We start from the raw sequence: 25,922 nt of genomic DNA on the forward strand, positions 1-25,922 counted from the left end.
AGCTCACCCATCCCAACTCTCACACACACACTGGGCTGAGGGGTTGTACAAAGGGCAGTGTTCCCTTTGCTCAGTTCTCCCCCCTCATCTGGCAACCAAGAGCCACAGAACGTAAGGGCAGAAGGAACGCTGGTGGGTTCTCTGCCAGCATTGGCCAGCAAAAATGCCCCCCGAACAGGGCATTGCAGTAGGGAAGAGGTTGGGCTGAACTGGCATTGGGCCTGATCTGAGCAGCATCACACAGATGCACTGGGCCCAGTCTGGACTCAAATCACTGCACCAGCCTGGATCAGACCCAATCATCCTGCCCACTATCTTCCACCACAGCTCCCATAAGCAGTTGGGCTGTGTATGCAGTAGTGACTCTTCCACTCCACAAAACCCTACCAGGGTGGGTGTGGATTGCACCCTGATTAATTAACTAGGAAAATGTATCCCTAGGAATTAATTAACTAGGAAAATGTGTGTGTGTGTGTGTGTGTGTGTGTGTGTGTGTGTGTGTGTGTGTTGTATACCAGCCTTATCCAAAGATCACACGGCAGTTCACACCATAAAAATACAAAATCAAAACACAAATAAACATCATAGAACCATAGCAAAACAAACCAATAACTCCCTCTTCTGCAGACCCATGTTAATCAGCCCTAGTTGAAGAGAAATGTTTTCACCTGGCACCTAAAGATCTACAATGAAGGTGCCAGGCAAGCCTACTTTTTAATTTTATATTTAAAATACAGCATTATGCACATTCAGCTTGATAGAATCTCTCACTAGGGGTTTCTCACCCGGCTGCCCGGACTGCAATGGTCCACTTGCTCCTTTGCCCAATGATGTTGCAGGCACAGAGTAATGAGTAGGCATGATGTGCATTTGCCCTCATAGTAACACTGGTGGGGAGAATTAAAGCGCTATAATCCTGAAAGCTGCCATCTCCAGTTGCTCCATTCAGATGTAGGGCACTGCTCCAGTATTAAATGGTTAAGAAGTTAGCAGTCAATGGCTTTTGAAGAAGACATTACAATATGACCCAGTTCATTATGGGGGTGGGGAAAATACTCTAGTTTACAGTGCAGTGATCCCCGCCGTTCAAGGTTTGGAAGTGAGATGTTGATCCTGTTTATTCCAAATGGCCCTGAGGACAGCTTAGATTTGTTTTCCTCCTAATTGTTATTATATTAATTTTAAGATGTGTTTGATCAGAGCAATGCTACCAACAAACTGAAATTATGTGTAAATTATACATCCTCCACTAAGACAAGATTGACAGCAGTGCGGATATGCATATTTAATGGCAAGGTGCCAGCTGCCGATGCTTCGGAATAAAGATTAAGATTTAGCACATATCTAGCACTGCGACCTCAGTAAGACATGGCTGCTGCGTCAGCAGGGCCAGCCCAACCATTGGGCAGAGTGAAGCAGCCAATTCAGGGACAGGATCAGGAATGCCAAAAGACTTTCCTGAGCCCAGAACACTGTATGTGGATTGAGCATTCTGCTAGCCCGCTTCTGGCATTGGCTCCAAGTACGTTTCCGAGCACAATTCAAGGTGTTGGTGCTGACCTTTAAAGCCCTAAACGGCCTCGGCCCAGTATACCTGAAGAAGCGTCTCCACCCCCATTGTTCAGCCCGGACACTGAGGTCCAGCGCTGAGGGCCTTCTGGCGGTTCCCTCATTGCGAGAAGTAAGGTTACAGGGAACCAGACAGAGGGCCTTCTCGGTAGTGGCACCCGCCCTGTGGAACGCCCTCCCAGCAGATGTGAAGGAAATAAGCAGCTATCTTCTTTTTAAAAGACATCTGAAGGCAGCCCTGTTTAGGGAAGTTTTTAATATTTAATGGTGTATTGTTTTTAACACTCGATTGGAAGCCGCCCAGAGTGGCTGGGGAAACTCAGCCAGATGGGCGGGGTATAAATAATAAATTATTATTATTATTATTGCAGCTGGGGAAGATGAAGGCGTCCAGTTGCGCTGCTGCAGGTGCACCATGGTTCTCCTCACAGTGGTCACTGCTGTGGATGCACAACCTGACTTTCTGTCTCCAGGTGCTGCAGTTGCCTGTAAGGGATTCCCGCCATGCAATCTATTGACAAGTGTTGCTGCTTACCGTATGTTTCGCTCCATAAGACGCTCTTTTTTCCTCCTAAAAAGTAAGGGGAAATGTCTGTGTGTCTTATGAAGCGAATGCTGCACGAAGGAGGGACAGATGGGAGCCATAGCTCTCGTCCATCCCTCCTCCACAGCTCACTTTAAATCAGCAAAGCGTGACAGGAGCTGCTTACACGGGTGTAAAGCAAGCACAGCGGGAGCTGTGTAATTCCTCTGCCCCCGCGCTCAGCCACACCATTGGGATGGGTGCGCATGCGCCACCTCCTTGGGACGATGCTTGCATGGGCGACGTCCCACGTCGCCTGTGGCAACATGCCACCACACAAGACCCTCCCTCTGCCACTGGTCTTGCCGGGACAGTAGTGCCCTCCTTTGCAGAAGTGTGGAATTTGAAGGGCAGCTGTGCTTTGGTCCTTGTGTTGTGTACGAAGGTGTGAATTAGGTAGGTTTGACTTTAAATGGGAATTGAATCAGATTTCTCCTTCATTCCTCCCTCATATGAAAGCCCCCACAGCTCTCTGCAATGGTTTTATTAAAATAATTGTGTAGGGCCAAACCATACAGTCCTTAGAGCTAGGGGACTCAATGTGGGAAGCTCATATATTTCCACTGCCTGCTCCCCTTACTAGGGGATAAAGTCTCTCTTCATTTGTTAATGACAGTGATGATGGTTCTTAATGCCACTGTTGACTGCTGTTCACTTTACATGGGTGAAATATTATTCTGATATACCGGTAGTTTATTAAATAGTTTAGTACAACATTTGATTCAGAATATTTTTTTCTTGTTTTCCTCCTCTAAAAACTAGGTGGTCTTATGGAGCAAAAAATACGGTAAATACATTTATTAACCAAGCCTACCTTGCAGCTATATAAAAGGGGAAGGGGAGGAAAACAAACACAACCTTAAGAAAGCAAGTTACAAATATACGGAAACATAAGAATTGCAGAGTTGGGAGGGACCACTAGAGTCATCTAGTCCACCCCACTCCAATGCATGAATCTTTTGCCCAACATGGGACTCGAACCCACAACCCTGAGATGAAGAGTTTCATGCTCTACCAACTGACCTATATGCCACACAGCACATAGCTGGAATCGCTCCCATAGGAGGCAGTGATGGCCACCAGACTGGATGGCTTTAAAAGAGAATTAGGACAAATCCATGGTCGGAGGCAGTCTGCTTCTAAATACTAGTTGCTTGAAACCAGAGTAGAGGAAAGTGCTATACCACTTAGGTCCTGCATGCAGACTTCTTGTAGGCTTCTAGTTGGCCACTGTGAGCATGCAGCAGCTAGACTGGTGACTGGGAGTGGCCACCAGGACCACATAACACCAGTCCAAAGACCTGCATTGGCTCCCAGTATGTTTCCGAGCACAATTGAAAGTGTTGGTGCTGACCTTTAAAGCCCTAAACGGCCTCGGTCCAGTATACCTGAAGGAGTGTCTCCACCCCCATCATTCAGCCTGGACACTGAGATCCAGCTCCGAGGGCCTTCTAGCGGTTCCCTCGCTGTGAGAAGTGAGGTTACAGGGAACCAGGCAGAGGGCCTTCTCGCTAGTGGCGCCTGCCCTGTGGAACGCCCTCCCATCAGATGTCAAGTAAATAAACAACTATCTGACTTTTAGAAGACATCTGAAGGCAGCCTTGTTTACGGAAGTTTTTAATGTTTGATTTTTATCGTATTTTTAATATTCTGCTGGGAGCTGCCCAGAGTGGCTGGGAAAACCCTGCCAGGTGGGTGGGGTATAAATATATTATTATTATTATTATTATTATTATTATTATTACTACTACTACTACATTGGCCTGATCCAGCAGGTCTCTTCTTATGTTTTTGTGTAATGTCATTCACAGATCATGTAAGGAAAGCTAGAAAATTGCCTTCTTGCTATAACTGCAATGTTTCATAGTCAATTGGCACTAAGGAGCTGCCCACCCTATTCCTGTGACTGCAATTTGTGCAATTCACTGTTTTTAATTCTGAATTTTAAATTGCTGTAACCCACCCTTGGGCCTTGTAGTGAAGGGCAGGCAAAAAATGCGATGACAACAGCAACAATTTTCACAGTTGGGATGACTCCTTTTGGATCTGTAAGAACCATGGAAATGGGAGCTGATGTCATTCATGTATCACGGGCTCATGTCGTACATTTTTCCACACGGGCCAGGGAATAAGCACATTGCTAAGTACTTACAAAACACGAACCCTGATAGCTGTCATTCATCCTCATCAAAATGTTATGAATTCTATTCAGGGATATTTTTAGATCAGTTGGCATGGCCAGTTTTGTCTCCATGAAATGTTCACGAGATGTTCCAGGAGACATGCCACATAAACTCCATTAATATCGTCAATGCTTGTTGTTTTTCAGGCATGTTGCAAGCAAGGAACAACCAACTCTGTGAAAGGAAAAGCACAGTTCAAATGAAACATTTCTTGTGTGAATCTGCCTTCAAATAGCACTGCAGAGCAGAGACAGAACAACCTTGTGAACTTCTCTTTACTCTCAGAGATTGTTCACTCTAGGGTAATACCACACATACAATATTTGCTTCCGCTCGAAATTATAACAAATGTAACCATTATAAGCAACTTACCTTGCTTGCTTCTATAAAATGTGACCTGTATTTCTAGAGCTATCGATGTCTCACTATTCCCTGGAATTCTTTGCCAACAGCTCCATCTTCAGGCTTCACTCAGCAAATGCTATGTCTATTTTTAAACTGCCAAATGCTCAGGAAATAGTTTTTGTTTTTCTCCTCAATTCTGCAGACTCTTAAACATTTTTAATGGGGTGGGACATCTCGATAATGCTGAATTACGCTTAAACTAAAAATACATACAGATTAAATGATGAAAGGGAGATTACTCTCCAGTTTGGCCTCTAGGTTGGACTATGGGATTATTGTCACACACTTTTTAACAAATCAAAGTAAATATATGACTACATGTTTAATTTGGTATCCTGTTGCCTTGGGACATGTGTCAAAGAAAATACCATGTGTGGAATCCAACTGGTGGCCTTCAATTCATGGAAGAAGTTGAGAGATCCACTTGGTCCAATTCTTGCCCATTTGCTCTCCCTGAAGCTCCTTGTACCAGCTCCCAGCAAGGAGGGGGGAGAAATTCGATTTAGTTTGCATATGAAGGTGCTCTACTTAATTTACACTTTCTGAAACAAAAGATGAACCAAAGCACAGTCATCCTTTAAAATTTGCACCTTCCCTAATTTTTGCAATAAAGTTTTTCAGTCAAGCAAAGTGTACAAAAATGCATATATTAGTGAAAAACATCATACAAAAATGCGTATACACACAAAACTGTGTATATTAGGAGAAACGCACACTAAAAAGTTGACAGATTTTCATCAGGTCCTTAAAAAAAATATTGCAAACTGTGTGGAAAACAGAACTTAGGAGTAGAAAAATGAGAAACCAGAATTGGCAGATCTTTCCATCCCTATGTTCCACCGTCTCCTGCAGAGTCCTCCAGCTTTCTACAGATGAATTTTAAGTGTCCAGTGGGCTTTGGGAAGAAGGAGATTTGTGAGAAATCCCCTTCCATCCTTGTCCATTACAGATGCCTCTGCTGAATCTAAACCCCTTCCCAGGAGGGCAAGGGCACCAACTAGATTCCACCCTAAGGAAATCTGTTATGAAAACCGAGGTCCACTTCCAGCAAAAACCAGTGGATCCAGGCAATGGCCTAGATAACGAGAGTGAGAGAAGGGTTCAAAACCACACAGGAGCCTGAGCTGAAAATCAAATCCTGCTATCATTCACATTTCAAAATCTTCGTCACTTTGAAGTTATTTGCACATGAACAGAGCTTTTCCTCCCATTGCTTGTCAGCATATCAGAAGCATTGGGAAGCTTTTATTTTGTCCTGTTGCTTTAAAGTAGCCTTTGAAGCGATTACCATGTGTTTTCAGAATGACAGTGAGATTACAACTCGACTATAATGCAAAATGTTTCTAGAGAACAAATAAGTTTGTGGCTTGCTCTCCATTGTTTCTCAAGCCATGTTTTCCTAACGTGCTTTATCAGTGGCTAGAATGGGGAGCTTTGCCAACTGACCACCAGTCTGGTCCTTCAAGGGTTTTGATGGTAGCCCAAAACCATACATTGTTCTGGTGGGGCCCTGAGAACTGGGCTCCTCTTTCTCTTTAGGGCTGGCTCTCTCTTCTTCTTTTTTCCCTATTGCCCTTGATTTTGAAAAGAAATGCTGGCACAAAAGAGACCCAAGACACATATGGTGCTGGCCTAGGCAATAATGGCAACGGACCCGTCAGACAATGCTTCCAATCCCATGGCCACAGACCACCCCATCTGCACAGTTGCAGCAAACTACTGCTAGCACAACATCTGCCCTTCCGTTATTACATGCTCAGCTTAACATATTCCAGAATCACCATTCAGTCTGTAGCTGGCGGGGCGATGGTTGGGGGGGGGGCATTGCGTACCAGCGAGGCCTAGACAGACATGCCGCAGCAGCCTCTCTGGGGATTTAACTGGAGTCGGATTTGCCATAGTCTATTAAGTACACGTTCCTTCGGTACATGTGCGACTAATCTACTTTTAATTGAACTCCATTGTTTCCTTGTGTTTAGTAAACAAATGTGCATAGGTGCAGAAGCTGCTGCTTGTTTACTGCACAAACAGAATGCAGCTTGTGAGAGCTTTCGGGAGGCTGTGCTGGCAGGCACTGGAAAAACACAGAATGTTTAATGCACAGGCATATTCTTTTCTTTACACTTTTTTGTTTTTTTAAAAAAACTTTTTTCCTGGACATTTTGCTGCCCAGCTGTTTATTGCATGCAATTTTAACAGCTGAGCACAGGCGTATTGGAAGATCTTGTTCCAAACCCAGAAACTAGCTGTGCCAAAATGTCTTTTCCTTTGCGCTGAGCAGCAAGCTTTTGCAGACACATTTATTGGCGTTATTCTGCCTTGCAAGCTGAGATTTATCCCTCCCCTCCCCTCTCTTCTGCATATCCTTAAAGCAAGTAGCTGACCATACTTAATTTTATTTCTGCCATTTTTATCCACACCCGAATAACATTACCCAATGCAAACCTAATCAATAGCATGCTTCCTTGTTTTATTTCACTGCTTTTTCCTATAGCATATCCTTACAGCCACTAAAAGGTATTTTCTTCTCTATCCAGGTGCTGCAAAGAGTTGGAGGAAATGATCTTTGTTAAGCTCAGAATCGGGTGTTATTTTTTACTTTTGTTGGACATGTACAACCAGATACTCTGCAGTTTTACACAGAAGCAAGGCCATTTGACCTCTTGATTTCTACAGTATTAAAAGGTAAAGGGACCCCTGACAATTAGGTCCAGTCGTGGCCGACTCTGGGGTTGCGGCACTCATCTCACTTTATTTGCCAAGGGAGCCGGCATACAACTTCCGGGTCATGTGGCCAACATGACTAAGCCTCTTCTGGCAAACCAGAGCAGCCATTTACCTTCCCGCCGGAGCGGTACCTATTTATCTACTTGCACTTTGACGTGCTTTCGAACTGCTAGGTTGGCAGGAGCAGGGACCAAGCAAAGGGAGCTCACCCCGTCGCGGGGATTCAAACCACCAACCTTCTGATCAGCAAGTCCTAGGCTCTGTGGTTTAACCCACAGCACCACCTGCATCCTTCTACAGTATTAGCCCCTACTAAGTGTGCATAAAGCTGCAATTTTCAGGACTTTTCAGAAAACCTACCAATTCAGCCTTGTAACTTAACTACCTACTTGGTCACTAGTGGTGACCAGGAATTCCGTACAGGTGAGTGTGCAGGCTGAAGGAAGAGAGTCAGATTGTTCCATTCCTCCTCTGTCAACTTGTTTGATTTCAGTGTTAGTAATGGAAGCAAGTAAGTCTTTCTCTACAACCAACATGGAAATGGAGTAGGCTGGTGGAAAGAGATCATCCTCTACCCGTCTATCTACTTGGTAGAAGGCTTTTTAAATCTCTTTTTACTAATCTAATATCCTGTGTTTCTATGCTGTCTGAAGAGGGGGGGGTGCTTTCCTCCTGACAGCCAGCCTGGAAACACAGGCTCATAGCCTCTTTGAAGGGCAGTAACAACTGTGGGCTTCTTTACAAGGCTGTACTAGTAAGCACAAAAACTCTAGTCCCCATGCCCAAACATCATCTCTCCACTCAGCTCTGTGAGTTGGAGGCTGAATCTCTGCACTATAGTATTCCCCATATTCATAAATCTGATCTTCCTACTACAGAAGTTCAGCCTCCAATCCATGGAAGGCTAGGAAGTCAAGCAATCAGAGCATGGTAGATGGGGCAGGGCAACAGTCTTTACAATATATTCCAAAATACAATAACCAAACTCCCACCCACCAACACTTTCCCACTTCTCTTTCTATGTGATAGAGGAAAGTCCACACACCATTAGGTCAATGGCAAAATTATCAGTGACCAAACAATGACCAGTTGTTCTGTGTGAGCCCAAGACTTCCTTTCATAGCGGCAATGAGTAGCATGCTAAACTCCATAGGACATCCTCTACAAGATGTCTGAAGATGGATGGTCCTGCAGGCACATGTCTCAGTTCTGCTGCTTTTGGGATAAGTAGCTGTCTTGGCAGGACACCTCTTGGGAACCATTTGAAAGTTACTCATAGGCAATTAATGGCAAAGTTATGGTTCTGGTGTTCTTCTTTGTCGTACACTTTCCCTTGCTGGGTTGTGTCTTGGTCCCAGTAAGAACTCCCAGTATGTCACAGTTGTTCAGATTCAAGTTCCTTGAGATAATTTTCAGGCTCATGGGCACATTTGGATTTTTGAGCGAGTGTTGTGGGTGCCACCCATTGGGATCTTCCCCCCTTCCTCTGTTGCATCTCTGGCTCATTCCAGAGAGAAAGAGAGACAGAGACAGAGACAGAGACACAGACACAGAGACAGACAGACAGACAGACAGACAGAGTAGGCACACATACTTAGTTTTTCAGTGGATCGAATTAAAGTCACATCCAGTAGAATTAATTTGAGCTTTGAAAAGCCCATAGAACTGAAAGAGGGAGTAGACTCAGCTATACAGCTGCAAATAAAATGTTTTAAGTGTGTTTTAAGTGCAATATACAATGTGACACTAGATGGTGATGGTGAGCCTTATGGAAAAATTAATGTATTTTAAAAAACGCTTTTTAAAAAAAGCATTTTCGAAACAGTTTTTATACGTGTGTAGATTCCACCTAGGAAAGAGCATCACTCAAATTTCTGACTTCAGCTCTGTGTACTTTTCAAGGGAGAAAAAGGCAACCCCCTCAACACCTTGTGTTCAAAGGGCTAGTGAGCAGGGTCACTGATAAACTTTGGGAACTCCAGGGGGAGACCTCATTGGGTCCACACCCAAAACATTGTCGATCCCTACTCTAGTTCTCCTTCTACATCATATCCCACTTGAGTGGTCCCAGGCAATGGGAAAACAACACGAGCTGTTTTGCTGGGAATATTTTAAGATATTTCCCAGTGTTTTCAACAGGCAAAAGTAGATCTAACTTTCAGGCAATTTAGACTTCACATTTTGGGGGGCGTGGGGGAGCAAGACTGCTGCATCCTTTAATCAGAATGCTGTCCTTCATCTTAGCAAGATCTCAAAGTGACATCTAGTGGAATACCTAGTGTCAGTGGGGAAATTTAATTAAACTGCAGTCCCTTTATACCAGCACAAATATTGTGAAGGAAAACAACTCCTCTGACATTTTGCAAATAGGTTCAGTAGAATCTGCTGTGTTTACTCTGACTGACATTTGTTTTTCAGTCAATTATCCTTCAGTCCTTTCTTTTCCCTCCATAATTTATCACTAGCAGCTTTGCCATAATAATAAATATAAAGTTGTTTCCCTTTTTTGTTGTCTTCTTGTTTTGGGAGCAAATGTGGCAGATCTGTTACCCCGAAAACCTCAAAGGCTTGTGATTTTGTGATAGCCTTTGATTGTTTTCAGGATTTAGGGCCATGAGATTGGACAAGCCCTAACCTTAAATACAAGAGAAAATTAATTTGGAGCTTCAGGGAGACAGGGAAGGATTGCTTTATATCCAGAGTCAGACAACAAGATTAAGTTAGCCAAGTCTGAGTCAAAATCCACAACTACCATATTGAGAGACTATGGTACTCACGCTGACCATCTCAATTCTGATTTCTTCTTTTCTGAAACTTAAAAGAGTTGGATGAAATAAGAGCCACAGTCATGTATACAGCTATGTATAAAAGGTAAAGGGACCTCTGACCATTAGGTCCAGTTGCGGACGATTCTGGGGTTGCAGCGCTCATCTCGCTTTATTGACCGAGGGAGCCGGGGTATAGCTTCCGGGTCATGTGGCCAGCATGACTAAGCTGCTTGTGGTGAACCAGAGCAGCACACAGAAACGCCGTTTACCTTCCCGCCGGAGCAGTACCTATTTATCTACTTGCATGCAACTTGTGCAATTGCAGCTTTGTGTGCTTGGCGGCCGCTCAGCTGACATCATGGAAATTAAATGTGTGCAAGGCATTAGAAAGTTATCCCACTGTGGAAAGAGCTTTTAAGCTCTCCGCCTTGCTTAACAGGCTCTGAGATGCTCCTGCAAGATTAGGGATGGGGGTGGCAATTCCTGCTTGGCACATTGGCTTCAAAAAGGTAGAGACGGATGTGCTGGGGGGGGGTTCTCAGGTTGTTAGGTTGATTTTGGCATTGCAAATAACCCCTGTGCAAGTTGTGAGTCATTTTTATGTTGATAATATGTCTAAGCTAAGTGGGGGGGCTGGTTAATACTTGGATAGTACACCTGGGTATACAGAATACTGTAAGTTTCCTATTTTCATAACTCAGCGGCAGATAGTGACGTCAGAGAATTTCAGCGGCTAAAGGAGTGGAAATTGCCAATGTTGGCTTATTCATCCTATGCTGATATTTTGTATTTTCTTCCCAAGAGTCGCATAGTATAAGAATTGTAGATCTGTGTGAAATTCTGATATCAACCAACAACCCTGCTTGTGCTAATAGTTGTTGTTGTTTATTAATTAATTAATTACCTGATATGTAGGCAAAACCTACTTCACAGGCAAATACTATTTATTTACCAACCGTTCTTTTACATTCGGTAGTGGAAAAAAGATGGAACCTATTAGGTTGCACATTTTGTTTTTTTGTTTTTTTAAAAAAATCTGTTTCACCTGGAAAACCCATCAGCAGTTTCTTTACATAGTTTTCATAGAATCATAGAATCATAGAGTTGGAAGAGACCACAAGGGCCATCGAGTCCAACCCCCTGCCAAGCAGTTTTGTTTTGTTCCCTATAAAATATAGTTGTCAACATCTGGAATTTTAGAAGCGGGGGGTGGGGATGAAATCACCACATAAACGGGAGGTCATTAGTCATTTGTGGCCATTTTCTTCCTTTTTCCAGCTGCACATAATATATTTTAAGTGTATGTTACATTTATAAAACAACCACAATAATTAACATATAACTTTAAAAAGTACTCAGAATTAAATAAAGCCATGTGCATCCCAGGTCTTAACACACTGATTTTGATCTGCAGAGCTTCTTATTCCCCTACTGAGTAGATGCCTGTCAGCAAGGAGGAAGGTTCAAGGTGGCTCCATACTGTGAACAACTTGATAATTAGCATAAACCACTATGAGTTTTAAATTGTTTTAGTCTATTCTACAGTGCTTTTAACTTTCTGTATATCTGAGATTCTGGCTGTAATTTTTTAAATCATGATTTCATTGTTTTATCCTAGCGCTCCAAGAGAGCAGAGGAAGACTGTGCGACAGAGGAGACCACAGAAGAAAAGATATTACTTCTTGTTTTTTTAAAAAAAAACCACAATCTTTTTTTAAAATAACTTTTCCCCCCCCTCCTTTAAAAAAAAAGTGTCCCCGGATTCTTTGGGGAAAAAATCTGGTAACCTTACTGTATGGCACAAGATCTATCTGTACCTGTGGGAATCTAATGTGCTGAGACTCATCTCTGATGATACCCTGAGGTGATGCCATGTCAGCCTGCTAGTGACAGGCAAGCTTCAGCGCAGCCCCACCTACCGTCATGTGGGGCTAACGGAATGATTTACACCCAGGAAATATCGGGAGGTTGTCTGAGTATTTGCTCAATTGAATCAGCAGGGTTTGCCAAACATGATCCATGAATAACGCAGCTCCTTGGAGGAAAAAGGGGAAGAAGAAAAAAACACTCCCTGCGGTTTCCTGAACATCACCCTGTGAGCTGTGCTTGACTGGGGAGAAAATTACACTTTTTTTTTTTTGTCCTGGTAGGGAACTCCTCTCAACCTGCCATCCAGCACTACAGAAGGAAAGACGTTTAGTTTGGCTTTGGTGAAAAGCCTTCGATAGTTTGGTACTGTCAGGTTTTTAATGTAAGATACCTTGCTGGTACCTTTCCCGGGAAAATCAGAGGCTCGCTATGTCAGGTTCCTATTGGAAGACCGGACAAATGCTAGAACATTAACAGCGGCAGAGTTTTTATCAGTGGTTGCAAGAACCAATGATCCCTATATTCTGAACAAAATGCTTGTTTAACCTGGAGGTAGGCTGTATGAATGGTGTATTGCTTTGTAACGATTTGTTGGGTCTCTGGACCGTAATAAAGATTGTTGTTGTTGTTGTTTAGTTTTTTGCAGCAGAAAATGTCTGACCGGCACAAAATTTGAAACTCACAAGAAGTCATCTCAATCCTGTTTTGCACATCTGAGAGATCAGAAGTGACTCCTATGTGAACCACTGCTGGACCAAAGCCAAGGACATTTCATAATTTAGTTTGTAAAGTTTATAAACCTTAGCAGATGCAGAGCTTTTAGGGTGTGATTCTTGTGCAACTGTGGCGACGAGTATCAGCTCTTCTCCAGTGGCTCTCAATGTGTCTCAATGTGCAATGTGTTGCAAGCTTAAAGGGCAAGTTAATAACATTTTAAATTTCAGCATTTAAGGGGAAACAGTATAAGAAACTCATTGGGGCATGCAAAATAGGAAGTACTATAAAGGCAGCCAACCAATTCAAACCGATGTCAAAAGAATCTGGGGGCGGGGGAAGAAAGAAAAATGACTTCTAATTATCATTTCTCCTGACTGCTTGCTTAAACAAGACTCTGGTTATCTCTCATTCAATCAGCACTGACATGAGTTGCTTGTAGTGACTCTGTGTGAATCTGCTACTTTAAAAAAATTGTTTAATGCTTTATATAGCTTCTCAGTGGGTAATATTGCCAGCAATGCTACTCAGCCCAGTGTTGCATTTTATAGCTGTCATTTCAACTTTTTTTTAAAAAAAATGGAGATTCTGTATCTCTTCTACCATCTGCTAGAGGTGCAGAGAAATTTGACTTTGTTGGAATTTTTGTAAGAAACTATCTGACTTGGACTCTTCAAGCCAACATGCAAACACAATGATCTATGGGAACCCACATTTCTTCAACCAAATAATGTGCATGAAATAACATATATTAGGGGGAAGTGTGTGTATCAGTAAATATAGCATCCAAAAATGCCTTGTATTAAGGAAAATGTACCAAAAATGTGTACATTAGGAGGAATTTGCACTAAAATGCTGATTTATCTTTTTTAAAAAAAAAAATGCAGACCGATGTGGAGAACTGAATTTAAGATTGGAAAAAATGAAGAAACTGAAATTGACAGATTTGTCCATCCCTACTATATGTCTGTCTGTCTGTCTGTCTACCTGTCTGTCTATCTATTTTATTATATATACTGCCCTTCATCAAAATATCTTGGGGCAGTTCACAAATCTACTTTTTTTAAAAAAAATCTCTGCCGGAAACATTGATGTTACAGCAACGTAGGCATAGCAAACACTCCTGTCCTGTATAAAGTATCAAGCAGCTCCAAAGGTAAATATAGTCCAGGTTTTGAGGAGTTCTGATATTATGGGACTGTCAAGGAAATGAAAGATATTCTGAGAGGTGATGCAACTAATCACATGTGAGGTTTATCTCTACTTACTAATTATAAGCCTGGGAAACTACTTCAGCAATTACTGTTCTGATTTGATTTCGCTGATGTGGGTGGAATTTTCCTATCCAAGTTTCATTTACTTTGACCTAGAATAAGAGGTACCTAGAAGATTTACACCACTGCCATTAGTCCAGTCAATGAGGCAGCATGTTCAGGAGTAAGAATAGCATTCAAGAAAAGGAGAGGGAAGGAAGAAGTGTCACAATTTCTCACAAGCCCTCACTTGCTAACTTATAAATGGAATTCTCAGGTACAGAATAGAATCAGCAGCAGACCGAGATGTTGGTGGTATCCCGGGGCAGAAGGCAGAAATGGATCTACTCACATAGCCTAATTTAATGACAGAAGAGGCATTTTCTCTGTCTGCTTGTGTTCGTAAGATCTTGCAGCATATCAATCATGATGAAATTTAAATTCTCAAAATAAAAATCCCCATGGCTTAATTAGAGCAGGGCTTGTTCACTGAAAGCTATAAGTCTGCCTATCATTCTTCTTCAACAGCAGCTGAAGAGGCGAAAGAGGCAATATTTGTTTCGGATGTTCTCTCTCTCTCTCTCAGTCTATGAAGGCTGAATGAGAAGCACATTTCCCATCTGCCTGGGCTCGTACAACTGTTTCTCTTGGATGTAGATTGCAGCAGAGCCATCCATGTTTGCGACCTCCAACAGGGATTACCGTTCCAATATTCTGAACACTGAGCTACTGTTGAAGGTCACTTGGATGCTGCAGCTAGCACAGGATTTGATCACCCCATTTGCTCTAGGTTGCTACTTGGATAAAATATTTTGCTCCAATTACACAGTTACCAAGGAACTAACTATGAACTGGAGACAAACACAAGGCCCTGTACCAAGTCCTGGAAGGGTGGTGGGCTGGATGAGAGTCAACAAACTGACCCTGAATCCTGGCAAGACAAATGTGCTATGGGTTGGTGGTTCTGAAGTCCAGGTAATTGGTCAATTGCCTCCTGAAGGAGCAAGTTTGAATTTTTGGTCCTCCTGGATGCCTTAGTCACTAAAGGACACACACTTACAAACCTGGTGACAGCAAGCCAGCAAGGATTAGCAAGTGCTAGTAACTCTGCCTTAGAATTTCTCTTTCTCCCCCACAATAGGATGTAATGTAACTTGTTTAAAAGTAGCTGTGAGTTACAAATAGTGTGACAAAATAAGCAGACAGCTGAATATTCACAGTAAGAAGGAAAGGCAAACTAGCTACCCCTTCTTATAAACATATACAAGTTATGGAAAAGCTGGGTAAGTTAATATTTATCTATATCATAAGAGATCACACAAGTATCTTTTTTAAAAGCTCTTCCACTGATGCAAGTGTTTGGAAGTCAACCACTGGAATTTCCAGCACAAATGTGTCCAAACACATCTTCCTACAGCACCTCCTCTTTTGCAAAAGAAGCAGGCAAACTGGAAACGCATCTTACTCCTGATTCCTGTTTCATGCAAAAACACAAAAAAGGAAGATTTTTGACAAGGTATGCTTTCAGGTACCACTGTCTATTCTCATAGCTGCTCTCCATCTCTCCAGTGCCTGATTGCCTCCTTCTGTGTCTGGAAACAATGCAAGGGCAACACAGAGATAACAGCTTCATCATGAGTTATCCAAGCAATCGCAAATCAATGGGCCAGATTCACTGTTCTAGTGGGCCCAGGGCCAGCCCAAGAGATTTTGCTGCCTGAAGCAGAAATACAGGAAAAACCCCAGTCAAAGTCATAATACCCAAACCTAGCCAAATTATTCTTGGCACCTAAATCAGAAAATCCTGCAAGAGTCTCTGTGTGGGAGTAAACACGCTACAGTAATAAATTAAATAGTAATTTGCAGCCCTTTCATGACACCCAAAATCACTTGTCTGAGGCATTCACCTCACTCACCATACTTTGGATCCTTGATTCCAATTAATTAAAGGTTTTGATTAGGCCTGGAAATGGACAAGGAGTAGGAATGGAAGAATCTGTCAGTATCATTTTTTCCAATCTCAAGTGCAGTTTGCCACATTTCAGCATTAGTTTGTGAATTTGTTTATTTTTAAATCCTTAAGGAGAGGAAATTAGCATTTTTGTGTGCATTTCTCCTAATATAAACACTTTTGTATTTTACCCAATGCACAAGTGGTAGCAAGGAATTATCCTAATACAATGCATTTTAATGTCTTTTTTACAATTAAGTGCAATTTTATTTCACCTAATATAAGTAAAAAGGTAAAGGACCAACCCCTGGAAGGTTAAGTCCAGTCAAAGGCGACTATGGGATTGCAGCGCTCATCTCGCTTTCAGGCTGAGGGAGCTGGCATTTGTCCACAGACAGTTTTCCGGGTCATGTGGCCAACATGACTAAACCGCTTCTGGCACAATGGAACACCGTGACGGAGACCAGAGTGCACGGAAATGCCGTTTACCTTCCCACCGCAGTCGTACCTATTTATCTACTTGTACTGGTATGCTTTAGAACTGCTAGGTTGGCAGGAGCTGGGACAGAGCAATGGGAGCTCACCCCTAATATATACATTTTGAGGTTGGAAAACTACACCACAAAATTCAGAGAAGTGCAAATTCTGAAGGATATGTGCATCTCAGTTCACCTAGTATCTCAGAAATAGTGAATTGTGTAAGTTTGCTATAAAATGTGGGCTGAACCAAATTCCTCCCCCGTCCCTAACTGGGAATCAGTACAGAGAATAAAACACTGGTGTCATCCATTCAAACCATGCAGTCTCCCATTAATAATCTTGTTGTCCTCTACTGGACCAGCTGAAGTTTCTGGGCAATGTTTAAAAGCAGCCCAACATGCAGTCCATTGCAATGATCCAAATGAGTTCATTGTGCTCCTATGAGACACACCCCTGTAATGTCAGTTCTGTAGGCATTTCTTTTCATGTCATGTGTCTCCCATCTGATCCCGGGGCTGTGGGAAAATGCATCCAATTTGCACAGCACCAAAATAGAATAATCGGTACAACCAAAGCCCTGCAAGCAATCCACAGTGACAGCTGCCTTTCTGCCAAGATCCTATCATCTTCCCCAAAAGTTTTCATTCAGATACAGATCTTGATTATGCCCAAGCTTAAAAATAATGGGACGTGTTTCAACAAATACACATAGTTTGAGCCTACTTTGACAGCTTATTTGCATAGACTTCTCTGAGCCTCCTAATTCTCAGTTGCCAGAAGTTCCATTACACTTAAAACACAGCTAGATAAGTGCAATAAACAAGATCACGTCCCCTGTGGATTCACTGGGAGCCTTCGGCGGGCCAGGCAGACAGATTCAACCATCTGCTCAATGGTATGTATGCATTTCCTTACAGCCCATAATTTGCAAATTTCACTGGTATTTATATTAACTGGAGGCTGGTTAAATAGTCACACTCTTTCTCCAGGTTATGCAAGGAGCTGGAGTAGCTCTGCGAAGGGAGCTGGAGATCTCTGTTAGAGATCTCTGTCAGAGAATCAGCATTCTCACCAAACTTTCGTTCCCATGATTCTTTAGGGAAAGCCCCATGAGGTGCTCTTGATCTGTAGTACTTCCAATCCACCACTGGGGAAGGGCAGTAACTAAGTGGTAGTATACCGGCTTTGCATGCAGAAGGTTCCAGGTTCAATCCCTGGCATCTCCAGGTAGGTGTGGGAGAGACCCATGTCTGAAACCCTGGAGAGCTACCATCATTCCATGTAGACAATACTGAACTTGATGGACCAACAGCAGCCTGGTATGGTATCTCTTTGGCATGGCCATGGTATGCTCTTATGTCCTTAAACTTTCTGCACAGTTCACCCTACTGAATAAGTACCTCTGACTGCTCCCAAGCTATTTCCTACAGCTTTCCTACATGGTTGTAAAAGCATGGATGTGATCTCAGAAGCAACCTTTGTCAAAGAAGACAACTGTAGGCAGCAAGATGGAGCACATGTTGATCAAACTGGAGAATGCCATGTTAGTCAAAGCCATTATTGGATTCAGCTTCCTGCTAAAGATCCAGCTTTATTAATGACAGTTCCTAGATGGGCTCTAAGGCCCACTTTGTCAGTATCACATAACTTAACACATGACTCTATGTGTTAGTAGACACCCAGAGAATGGGATTTCACAGTCCTGAGGTAACTGAAATGGTCTTTTTCAGGGATCTTAACCTTGAGCTAGCAATTATTGCCCTTCAAGGAACAAGACATTTGGTGCAGCTGTTTACTATTTACACAAAAGAGCTGACATATGAGCCTCACACCCCAGTCCCATTCATCATTCATTTTGTTTGACCATGTGAACAACTTTGTTTGAAGAAATAGTCTTTAGATGTAAAAAAAAAATAAAAATGCAGAGCAAGCTGTCTTCAGCTGTTGCCAGTGAACTCTCTTAAAGTCGTGCTTATTTTCAGATATCATATTAATTATTCTGTTTATTTCCTTGCAGGTTTATTGTTGAGAGCACAGCCATGAAAAATGAATGCTGGACAAATGATTAACCACGAAGCAGAAGTCTGAAAGCAAAGGGGTTGGGTTTACGTTAAAAAGCTCTCCTTTTTATGAGGATAATATATTATTTGAGAATGAGTTATTTATTAGAGCCATGTGGAATTGGAAAAAGGGATGGTTATTAAAGTGTAGCCATATGAGGAATCTATGTGTGCATTTGTGAACTTGACAACTCAAGAGGGAAACATTTTTATCACTTTCATCAAATACATATACAACTTCCATTTACTTTGATTTTACGTATATCTGTGCACTACCATGAACCAAACCTCTTCTTATCTGTAGCAATCTGTAGAAATTTCCAATAGTTTAAGTTGCATACACTCAGGAAAAACTAGAGCTCACCCTCAGTAGGAAAAGAAAAATGGCTTTTGTCTACAGAAGGTAAAATCATTTTTAAAATTAGGAAAACTTTCCAGATTGTGGGAGCAAGTCATCAGAGGAACGAATTACAAAAAGAAGTAACTTCCATGGAAATTTCCAACGAATGCATAAAGAGGTATGTGCCAGCAACAATGCTGTTTTAGGAAAGATGTTGGATTTATTTATTTAAATAATTTTAAGCCCCTTCTCAGAGCTACATCCTCACAAAGTGTGTGTGATCTATTGATCCCTTCTAATTATACTATTCATTTTACCGCATTTATTAACTATGTTTCTATACTGTCCAATAATCAAATTACTCTGGGTAGCAATCCATAAAAATTATTAAAATGAAATGCAAATACAGCTACAAAATAGCACACACCACAGCAGAAATAAAATCAATAAAAGCAAGCACAGCTGGCTCTTTAAAACCAGAACCTTAAAAGCTATTAAAAGAACAGGGTTCCTAAGATGTTGGGGGGAAGGAAAGAAAGGTCTTGACTTTGCCTAGCATCATAAAGAATCCAAAGAAGGCATCAGATGAGCTTAGAAAAAATACCTTACCTTCTACAATCATAGTTATATTCCTAGCTGTCATTAGAATACCCATACTCCAACCTGAGGATTGTTTAAATGTGTGATAGGGCATTGTTGTTGCTGTGTTCTGGTAAAATTGTCTTTGGTTATAGATCTAATTAAATAGGAACCTTGCTGTTTGGGGGAAAGTTGGGGCAAGTGGAAGAGGCCATTGGGTGCAGGGCCAGTGTGCTCCCTCATGTGTCCCCTTTATGAAGGCTTCACACATCCTTGGAACACCTAGAAAGGGCTCCTGTGTACAGTGGTACCTCAGGTTACAAACCGACTCCGCTAACCCAGAAGTAGTACCTCAGGTTAAGAACTTTACCTCAGGATGAGAACAGAAATCGTGCAGTAGTAGCGCAGCGGCAGCAGGAGGCCCATTAGCTAAAGTGGTACCTCAGGTTAAGAACGCTTTCAGGTTAAGAACGGACCTCCAGAACAAATTAAGTTCATAACCAGAAGTACCACTGTATTCTGTATTTGAAACTGGACTATTCCCACATAGGGCTTGCCCACATTTCCACTTGTGCCATGCCTAGAAAGCATGGGTCCAAGTGGTTTTCCACTAGTCCAAATGGTTTTCCCCATGCCCCACACCTTTCCAAGGGAAAACCTGCTCTATAGTAATAGATCAGAACAAATGGCAATGAGGACGGACGGACCCCGAAGCAGTTTCCCCTGGGGAAAAGCAGCGGGACGAGGAAGTGTGTATAAGCCCATATAGTTGGATTGCGTGGAACATAAGAAGCTGCCTTATACTGAGTCAGGCCATTGGTCCATCTAGATCAAAACTGTCTATACTGACCAGCAGTTGCTTTCCATGTTTGAGACAGGGAGTTTCTGTGTACTGTTGTTATTATGCAGAACCTTTCGCTTTTTATTGTGAAAAGGATCTAGGAGTCTTGGTTGATCACAAACTTGACATGAGCCAACAGTGTGACGTGGCAGCTAAAAAAGCCAATGCAATTCTGGGCTGCATCAATAGGAGTATAGCATCTAGATCAAGGGAAGTAATAGTGCCACTGTATTCTGCTCTTGTCAGACCTCACCTGGAGTACTGTGTCCAGTTCTGGGCACCACAATTCAAGAAGGACACTGACAAACTGGAACGTGTCCAGAGGAGGGCAACCAAAATGGTCAAAGGCCTGGAAACGATGCCTTATGAGGAACGGCTAAGGGAGCTGGGCATGTTTAGCCTGGAGAAGAGGAGGTTAAGGGGTGATATGATAGCCATGTTCAAATATATAAAAGGATGTCACATAGAGGAGGGAGAAAGGTTGTTTTCTGCTGCTCCAGAGAAGCGGACACGGAGCAATGGATCCAAACTACAAGAAAGAAGATTCCACCTAAACATTAGGAAGAACTTCCTGACAGTAAGAGCTGTTTGACAGTGGAATTTGCTGCCAAGGAGTGTGGTGGAGTCTCCTTCTATGGAGGTCTTTAAGCAGAGGCTTGACAACCATATGTCAGGAGTGCTCTGATGGTGTTTCCTGCTTGGCAGGGGGTTGGACTCGATGGCCCTTGTGGTCTCTTCCAACTCTATGATTCTATGATTCTATGATTCTATTGAGCTGATTGGTCACATCATGGACATCATCCTCTTTTAGATCTAGCCTAAATTTTCAGTGCATCCTATGTTTGCTCAGAAGTAAGTCCTACTAGTAAGTGTGTTTAGAATTGCAGGCTCTTGTTGCATTTTGATGCCTGCCATATAACACCTGGACATAATAACCATACATATTGCTGATCCAGATCTCTCTCTTAAATTAATAGGTGCAGTCTGTAAATCTGTTCAGAAGACAGAGTGGGATTAAATGGCTTTTAAATGTAATTACCCATCTTCACTCATTTGTGGATCAACCCGTTCCGTGTCTTTCTGGAAAGAATAGTGGAGACGTATTTTGAAATCAAAGCACTTATGCTTGTGGCTATCAGGTTGAAGTGATCCAGGATTGCACAATTATTAGGCAACCTAGTTCTGAGAGTGAAATTATATGGAAAGTAATTTTATACCTCTCCTTATACGCAGATTGTCCAGAGGAAAGGGCTTGGAAAACAGACCAATCATGGATTTACAGGGGATTTGGAAAGTCAAACACAAGAACCTATGCTTTACCTTTTGGTTTAAAAATAATACTATCCTTAACCTTTGTAGCACCAGTGTTATTTCAAGCAACTCTGGTTTATAGAAACTATCCTGTGGGAAATGATTTATATATTGGTTTTTCTTTAGGCAAAACATACAGATATAATAAACAAATCTGACGTTTATGGCCCAATTAATTTTTTGCCAAACCTAGAAGCCATATTTTGTGTCCTCCGTGTGGTTTGTGCAAAATTTCAACATGGAAACTTTATTGGGGAAAGATGGAAGCATTTAATTCCTGAAACATGCAATAAATGTCATTCAGAAATATAGCATGAGATCGCATTTTCTCAGTGACAAAATCTCATGTTTTGAGACCACTAAAAGTGATATTCCTGCAAAAGATGCAGAACCCTGAGCACAGTGCAGATGGTGCAGAACAAATGGCAAACAGATGTCCTTCTTTGCAAACAAAAATGTGATATGGAAAGATCCAGAGTTTAAGCTATATTCCAGTATATCCCTAAAGAGCAGAACCAGATATATCTGGAAAAGGTGTCAGCAGGAGACACTCCAATGCAAAGACACAAATATTCTACTTAATAAAAGACTGAAGGATGAACATAGCTTACAGGTTCTGAAGGGGAAGGTTAGGGGGGCTTCCAGCCTGCTGTTTTCAGGGGGGAAATTTAGCCACATACCAGCCAATTCCAGATGCACAATAAAAGCTAATGTGGATCTTGCACAACAAATCCACTACCGCTATCCCCAAAAACGTTGTTGTTGGTGGGGTGGTGGTGGTGGTGGTGGTGTTTGCAATAAGGAAAGTGATGGGGAAGATGCACTGGGAAGTGAGATAACATGTGCTTGATGTGATGTCTTTTAGCCTTCCCACAGATGAATCAGAATGAATGGTCGATAAATAGCATTCCTGGGTTATCTAACCTGCCCACAAATTGTGTAAAAACTCACCATGTTGAATGGTCAATAAGCAGGTTGTCTGGAAATTACGTAGACAACATTCTGTCTCGCGTTTATTCTTTAGACTACTTGTTCACTTTGTAGGACCTATCTATGAAATCCCAGTTGGTATAACCATATATTTAATATTTTCAACATGTATAAGGAATTAGAGTACACTGATCCAAGGCTATAATGTGCTATTTAGTGTTAAAATACAACCCAGGCAAAATTTATTTTCTATCACCAGTATCTTGAATTATTGCTACTAACATCCTATGCAGATCTCTTCTTCTTACACTCATTCTTCTTCAGCACTTCTTGGCTTTCATTCAACCTGTAGTTCAAAAAATGCCATCCAGAAAAGTCAATGTGCTCTGCCAGAAGTCTGGTTTTACTTTGATGAAAGTGGATCCCCATTCCCTGAGTCTGATCAAATTTTGACCTTTTAAATTACTATGTTTAAAAACATATATTAAGAACTTCCCTGCAAACTGCCTAGACTCCATATACAGTACTGTAGTTCTTCCAGAATTAATTTAATTAAATCTCACATAAGATATCCTTTTCATATCTTTGTGTTATTTCCACTTGGGGCGATACTAACTCCCCCCCCCCCGCCCTCTTGACTTGGGTCAATTCCCTGTGGTCAAAATTGAAAACTCCTATCATGCAATATTTATGAATTATTATGTACAGAAGCTCCTCTTTGGGCACTTAGCAGAGCACACCATTTGGAATATATGCTCATGTATATAGATTTAATAAATTGTTTATGATCTTTTAAAAGAAAAAGAAATAAAAATCTAGTTGTATTGATTGAATTTATTTTTAGCCAACTTTCAATATAAAGTTTTCCAAATAACTACAAAAATCAAACCATAAAATTTTATAAAAACAGTGCAAGCTAGGCAAAAGATATCAGATATGGGGTGTAGGAAAGCATGTTAGCAGACTTAGTCTATGAAAACCCAAGAAGGACTTGGCAGGCCTCAAGAAGCATAACAGAGAAGGAGGAACAACAAAACTGGCATGCTGCTCATGGATACCAATTTGGTGAAGTCTCATTAGTAGATTGTAAGTACCAAGGGGGCTTGTTAGAAGAGAGATCATTAAATTGACAGGTAGGGAATCATAGAATTGTAAAGTTGAAAGGGTCATCTAGTCCAACCCTCTGCAATGCAGAAATCTCAACTAAAGCATCCATGACAACTGGCCATCCAACCTCTGTTTGTTAAAACCTCTAAGGAAGGAGAGTCCACAACTTCCTGAGGTAGAACAGTTCTTACTGTCAGAACGTTCTTCCTGATATTTAGCTGGAATCTCCTTTCTTGTAACTGGAATCTGCTGGTTCAGGTCCTACCCTCTGGAGCAGGAGAAAATAAGCTTGCTCCATCCTCCGTGTGACAGCCTTTAGATATTTGAAGGCAGCCATCATATCTCCTCTCGGTCTCTTCTCTTCTAGGCTAAACATACCCAGCTCCCTCAACTGTTCTTCATAAGGCTTGTTTTCAAGCCCCTTGGTCATCTTGGTCACCCTTGTCTGCACATGCTCCAGCTTGTGAATATCCTTCTTCGATTGCGGCACCCAGAACTGGACACAGGTATGGTCTGACCAAGGCAGAATAGATTTATATCATGGCATTACACTGCTTCAGCAATTTGTGAAGAAGAAGGGCTATGGCTCAGTGAGAGTCCTGGCTTCAATTCTTGACATCTCCAAGTTCAGCTGATAAAATCTCCCCTCAGCAGCCCTAGTAAGCCAAAGTCACTCAGTAAAAGCAATGCATCAATTAGATGGGTCAATGGCTTCCTTGGCCCAAACCAGAATCCCATGTTCCTACAGAACACCGTGTTTTGCAGAAAGACTGCAAAGAACACCAAACTCTTCTCCAGTAGGTCTGCTGTGACACATCCTCAGCTATTGAGCATTTTCAAGAATTTCCCTATTTATTTTTTCACCGTATGCCATTCAGTAATTGTAAGAGTGTACAGTTTAGGTTGTGTTTTTCTTTCTGCTGACAAGATCTCTTGTTGTCAGAACAAGCACTGGCAGCCTCAGGCCTGAGTAGTTTAGATACAGAGAGCTTTATCTCTGTAGTTATCGGTGAGAAGTTGTTCCGTGTTCAGTTTAGTAGAAGTTGAAAGATGGCATACCAGAGTTGCAATTTACGGGTACTGAAAGTTAGAGTATACAACTTCTTTGCCAAATTGCGAGAGCATTAGGTACTTTTTTAGGGCAGGTATTGGCCACTAATTGACCCAGCATATGGCTGCCTTCCAAGACTGATCTCATTTAGTGGGTTTACATGCATTTTATTGTTGCCTTTTGTTGCTGCTCTGCTTTATTGGCTTGCATTTAAGGAATGTGCCATCATCTTCCTTTAAGAGAGAACTTGAAGTTGCTACAGCATGTAAAGCAACAGCAAAAGACAAAACAGCAACAAAATGAAGTAATACAATAATGTAAATTGCTGTGAGATGGGGAAAACAGCCCCCCAAAACCTTGCCCAATCTTAGCAGAAGTAGGAACTCCCCATCAGCACCAAATCCAACACTCACACAAACCTCCTCAAAGAGTCGTATATTTACCAGATGCTGGAAGGCATATAGTGAAAGGGCCCTAGGGGACCAGTCCAGAACACTGGCACCATGATTGAGAAGACTTGCTTCCCTTACCCACCTCCAGGAGAACATGGAGCATCACCTCAGATGCTGCATCTTGGATGCTGAGCAGCACCTTGGCCACTGAACAAAGTGCCCATATGGGAAAGATTCTCCTTAATGTACATCTAGGCAGATAGAAAGGTGCTGATCAGTCTCCTGGAATCATGGTCTCCTGGAATGCTACCTGCAGCTCACCTTGTGTACAGTCTATCCTAGAACCAGTGCTGCAAAATATAACATATGCACAAGTGTTAAATAGAAGTCTATTGGCATATTAGTATCTGGTGATGTGTGGGTGGTGAGCTTTACTTCAGAATTTGCAGGTATTCCCTCTGTATTGGCATGTTTTGACACAGAGCCAACATGAAGACAAGCCCAACCAATTATAAATGTATGACGGGGGGGCAATATAATTCAGTAACAGAGTGTATGCTTTGTGTGCAAAAGATGATGGGTTCAGACTAGGCATCTCCAGATCTCAAGTGCTAGGACTGGGAAATGCAGCTCTCTCTGAGACCTTGATGAGCCAACATCAGTCAGAGGAGACAATATTGGGCTCAATATGCTAATGGTCTGACTCAGTGCAGGGCAACTTCCTTTGAAAACACGGTTTGCATCTTACAACCTTTGTCCCCTGTTCTCCAGTGTCATCTTGTACAAAGGAGCAAAACAGATAATTTTTC

The 25,922-nt window shown here is 42.1% G+C and overlaps 1 long non-coding RNA gene across 1 annotated transcript; it reads left to right on the forward strand.

The window, feature by feature from the left end:
• The first annotated feature begins 17,255 nt into the window (after positions 1-17,255).
• On the forward strand, positions 17,256-21,797 carry LOC309540583. Its single transcript, XR_014223365.1, has 3 exons — positions 17,256-17,397; positions 18,520-19,080; positions 21,556-21,797. It is a non-coding gene; the product is annotated as an uncharacterized lncRNA (long non-coding RNA).
• Positions 21,798-25,922: the final 4,125 nt, after the last annotated feature.

Source organism: Podarcis vaucheri (genome assembly GCF_965113315.1).
Source record: "Podarcis vaucheri genome assembly, chromosome: 9".
NCBI lineage: Eukaryota > Metazoa > Chordata > Lepidosauria > Squamata > Lacertidae > Podarcis > Podarcis vaucheri.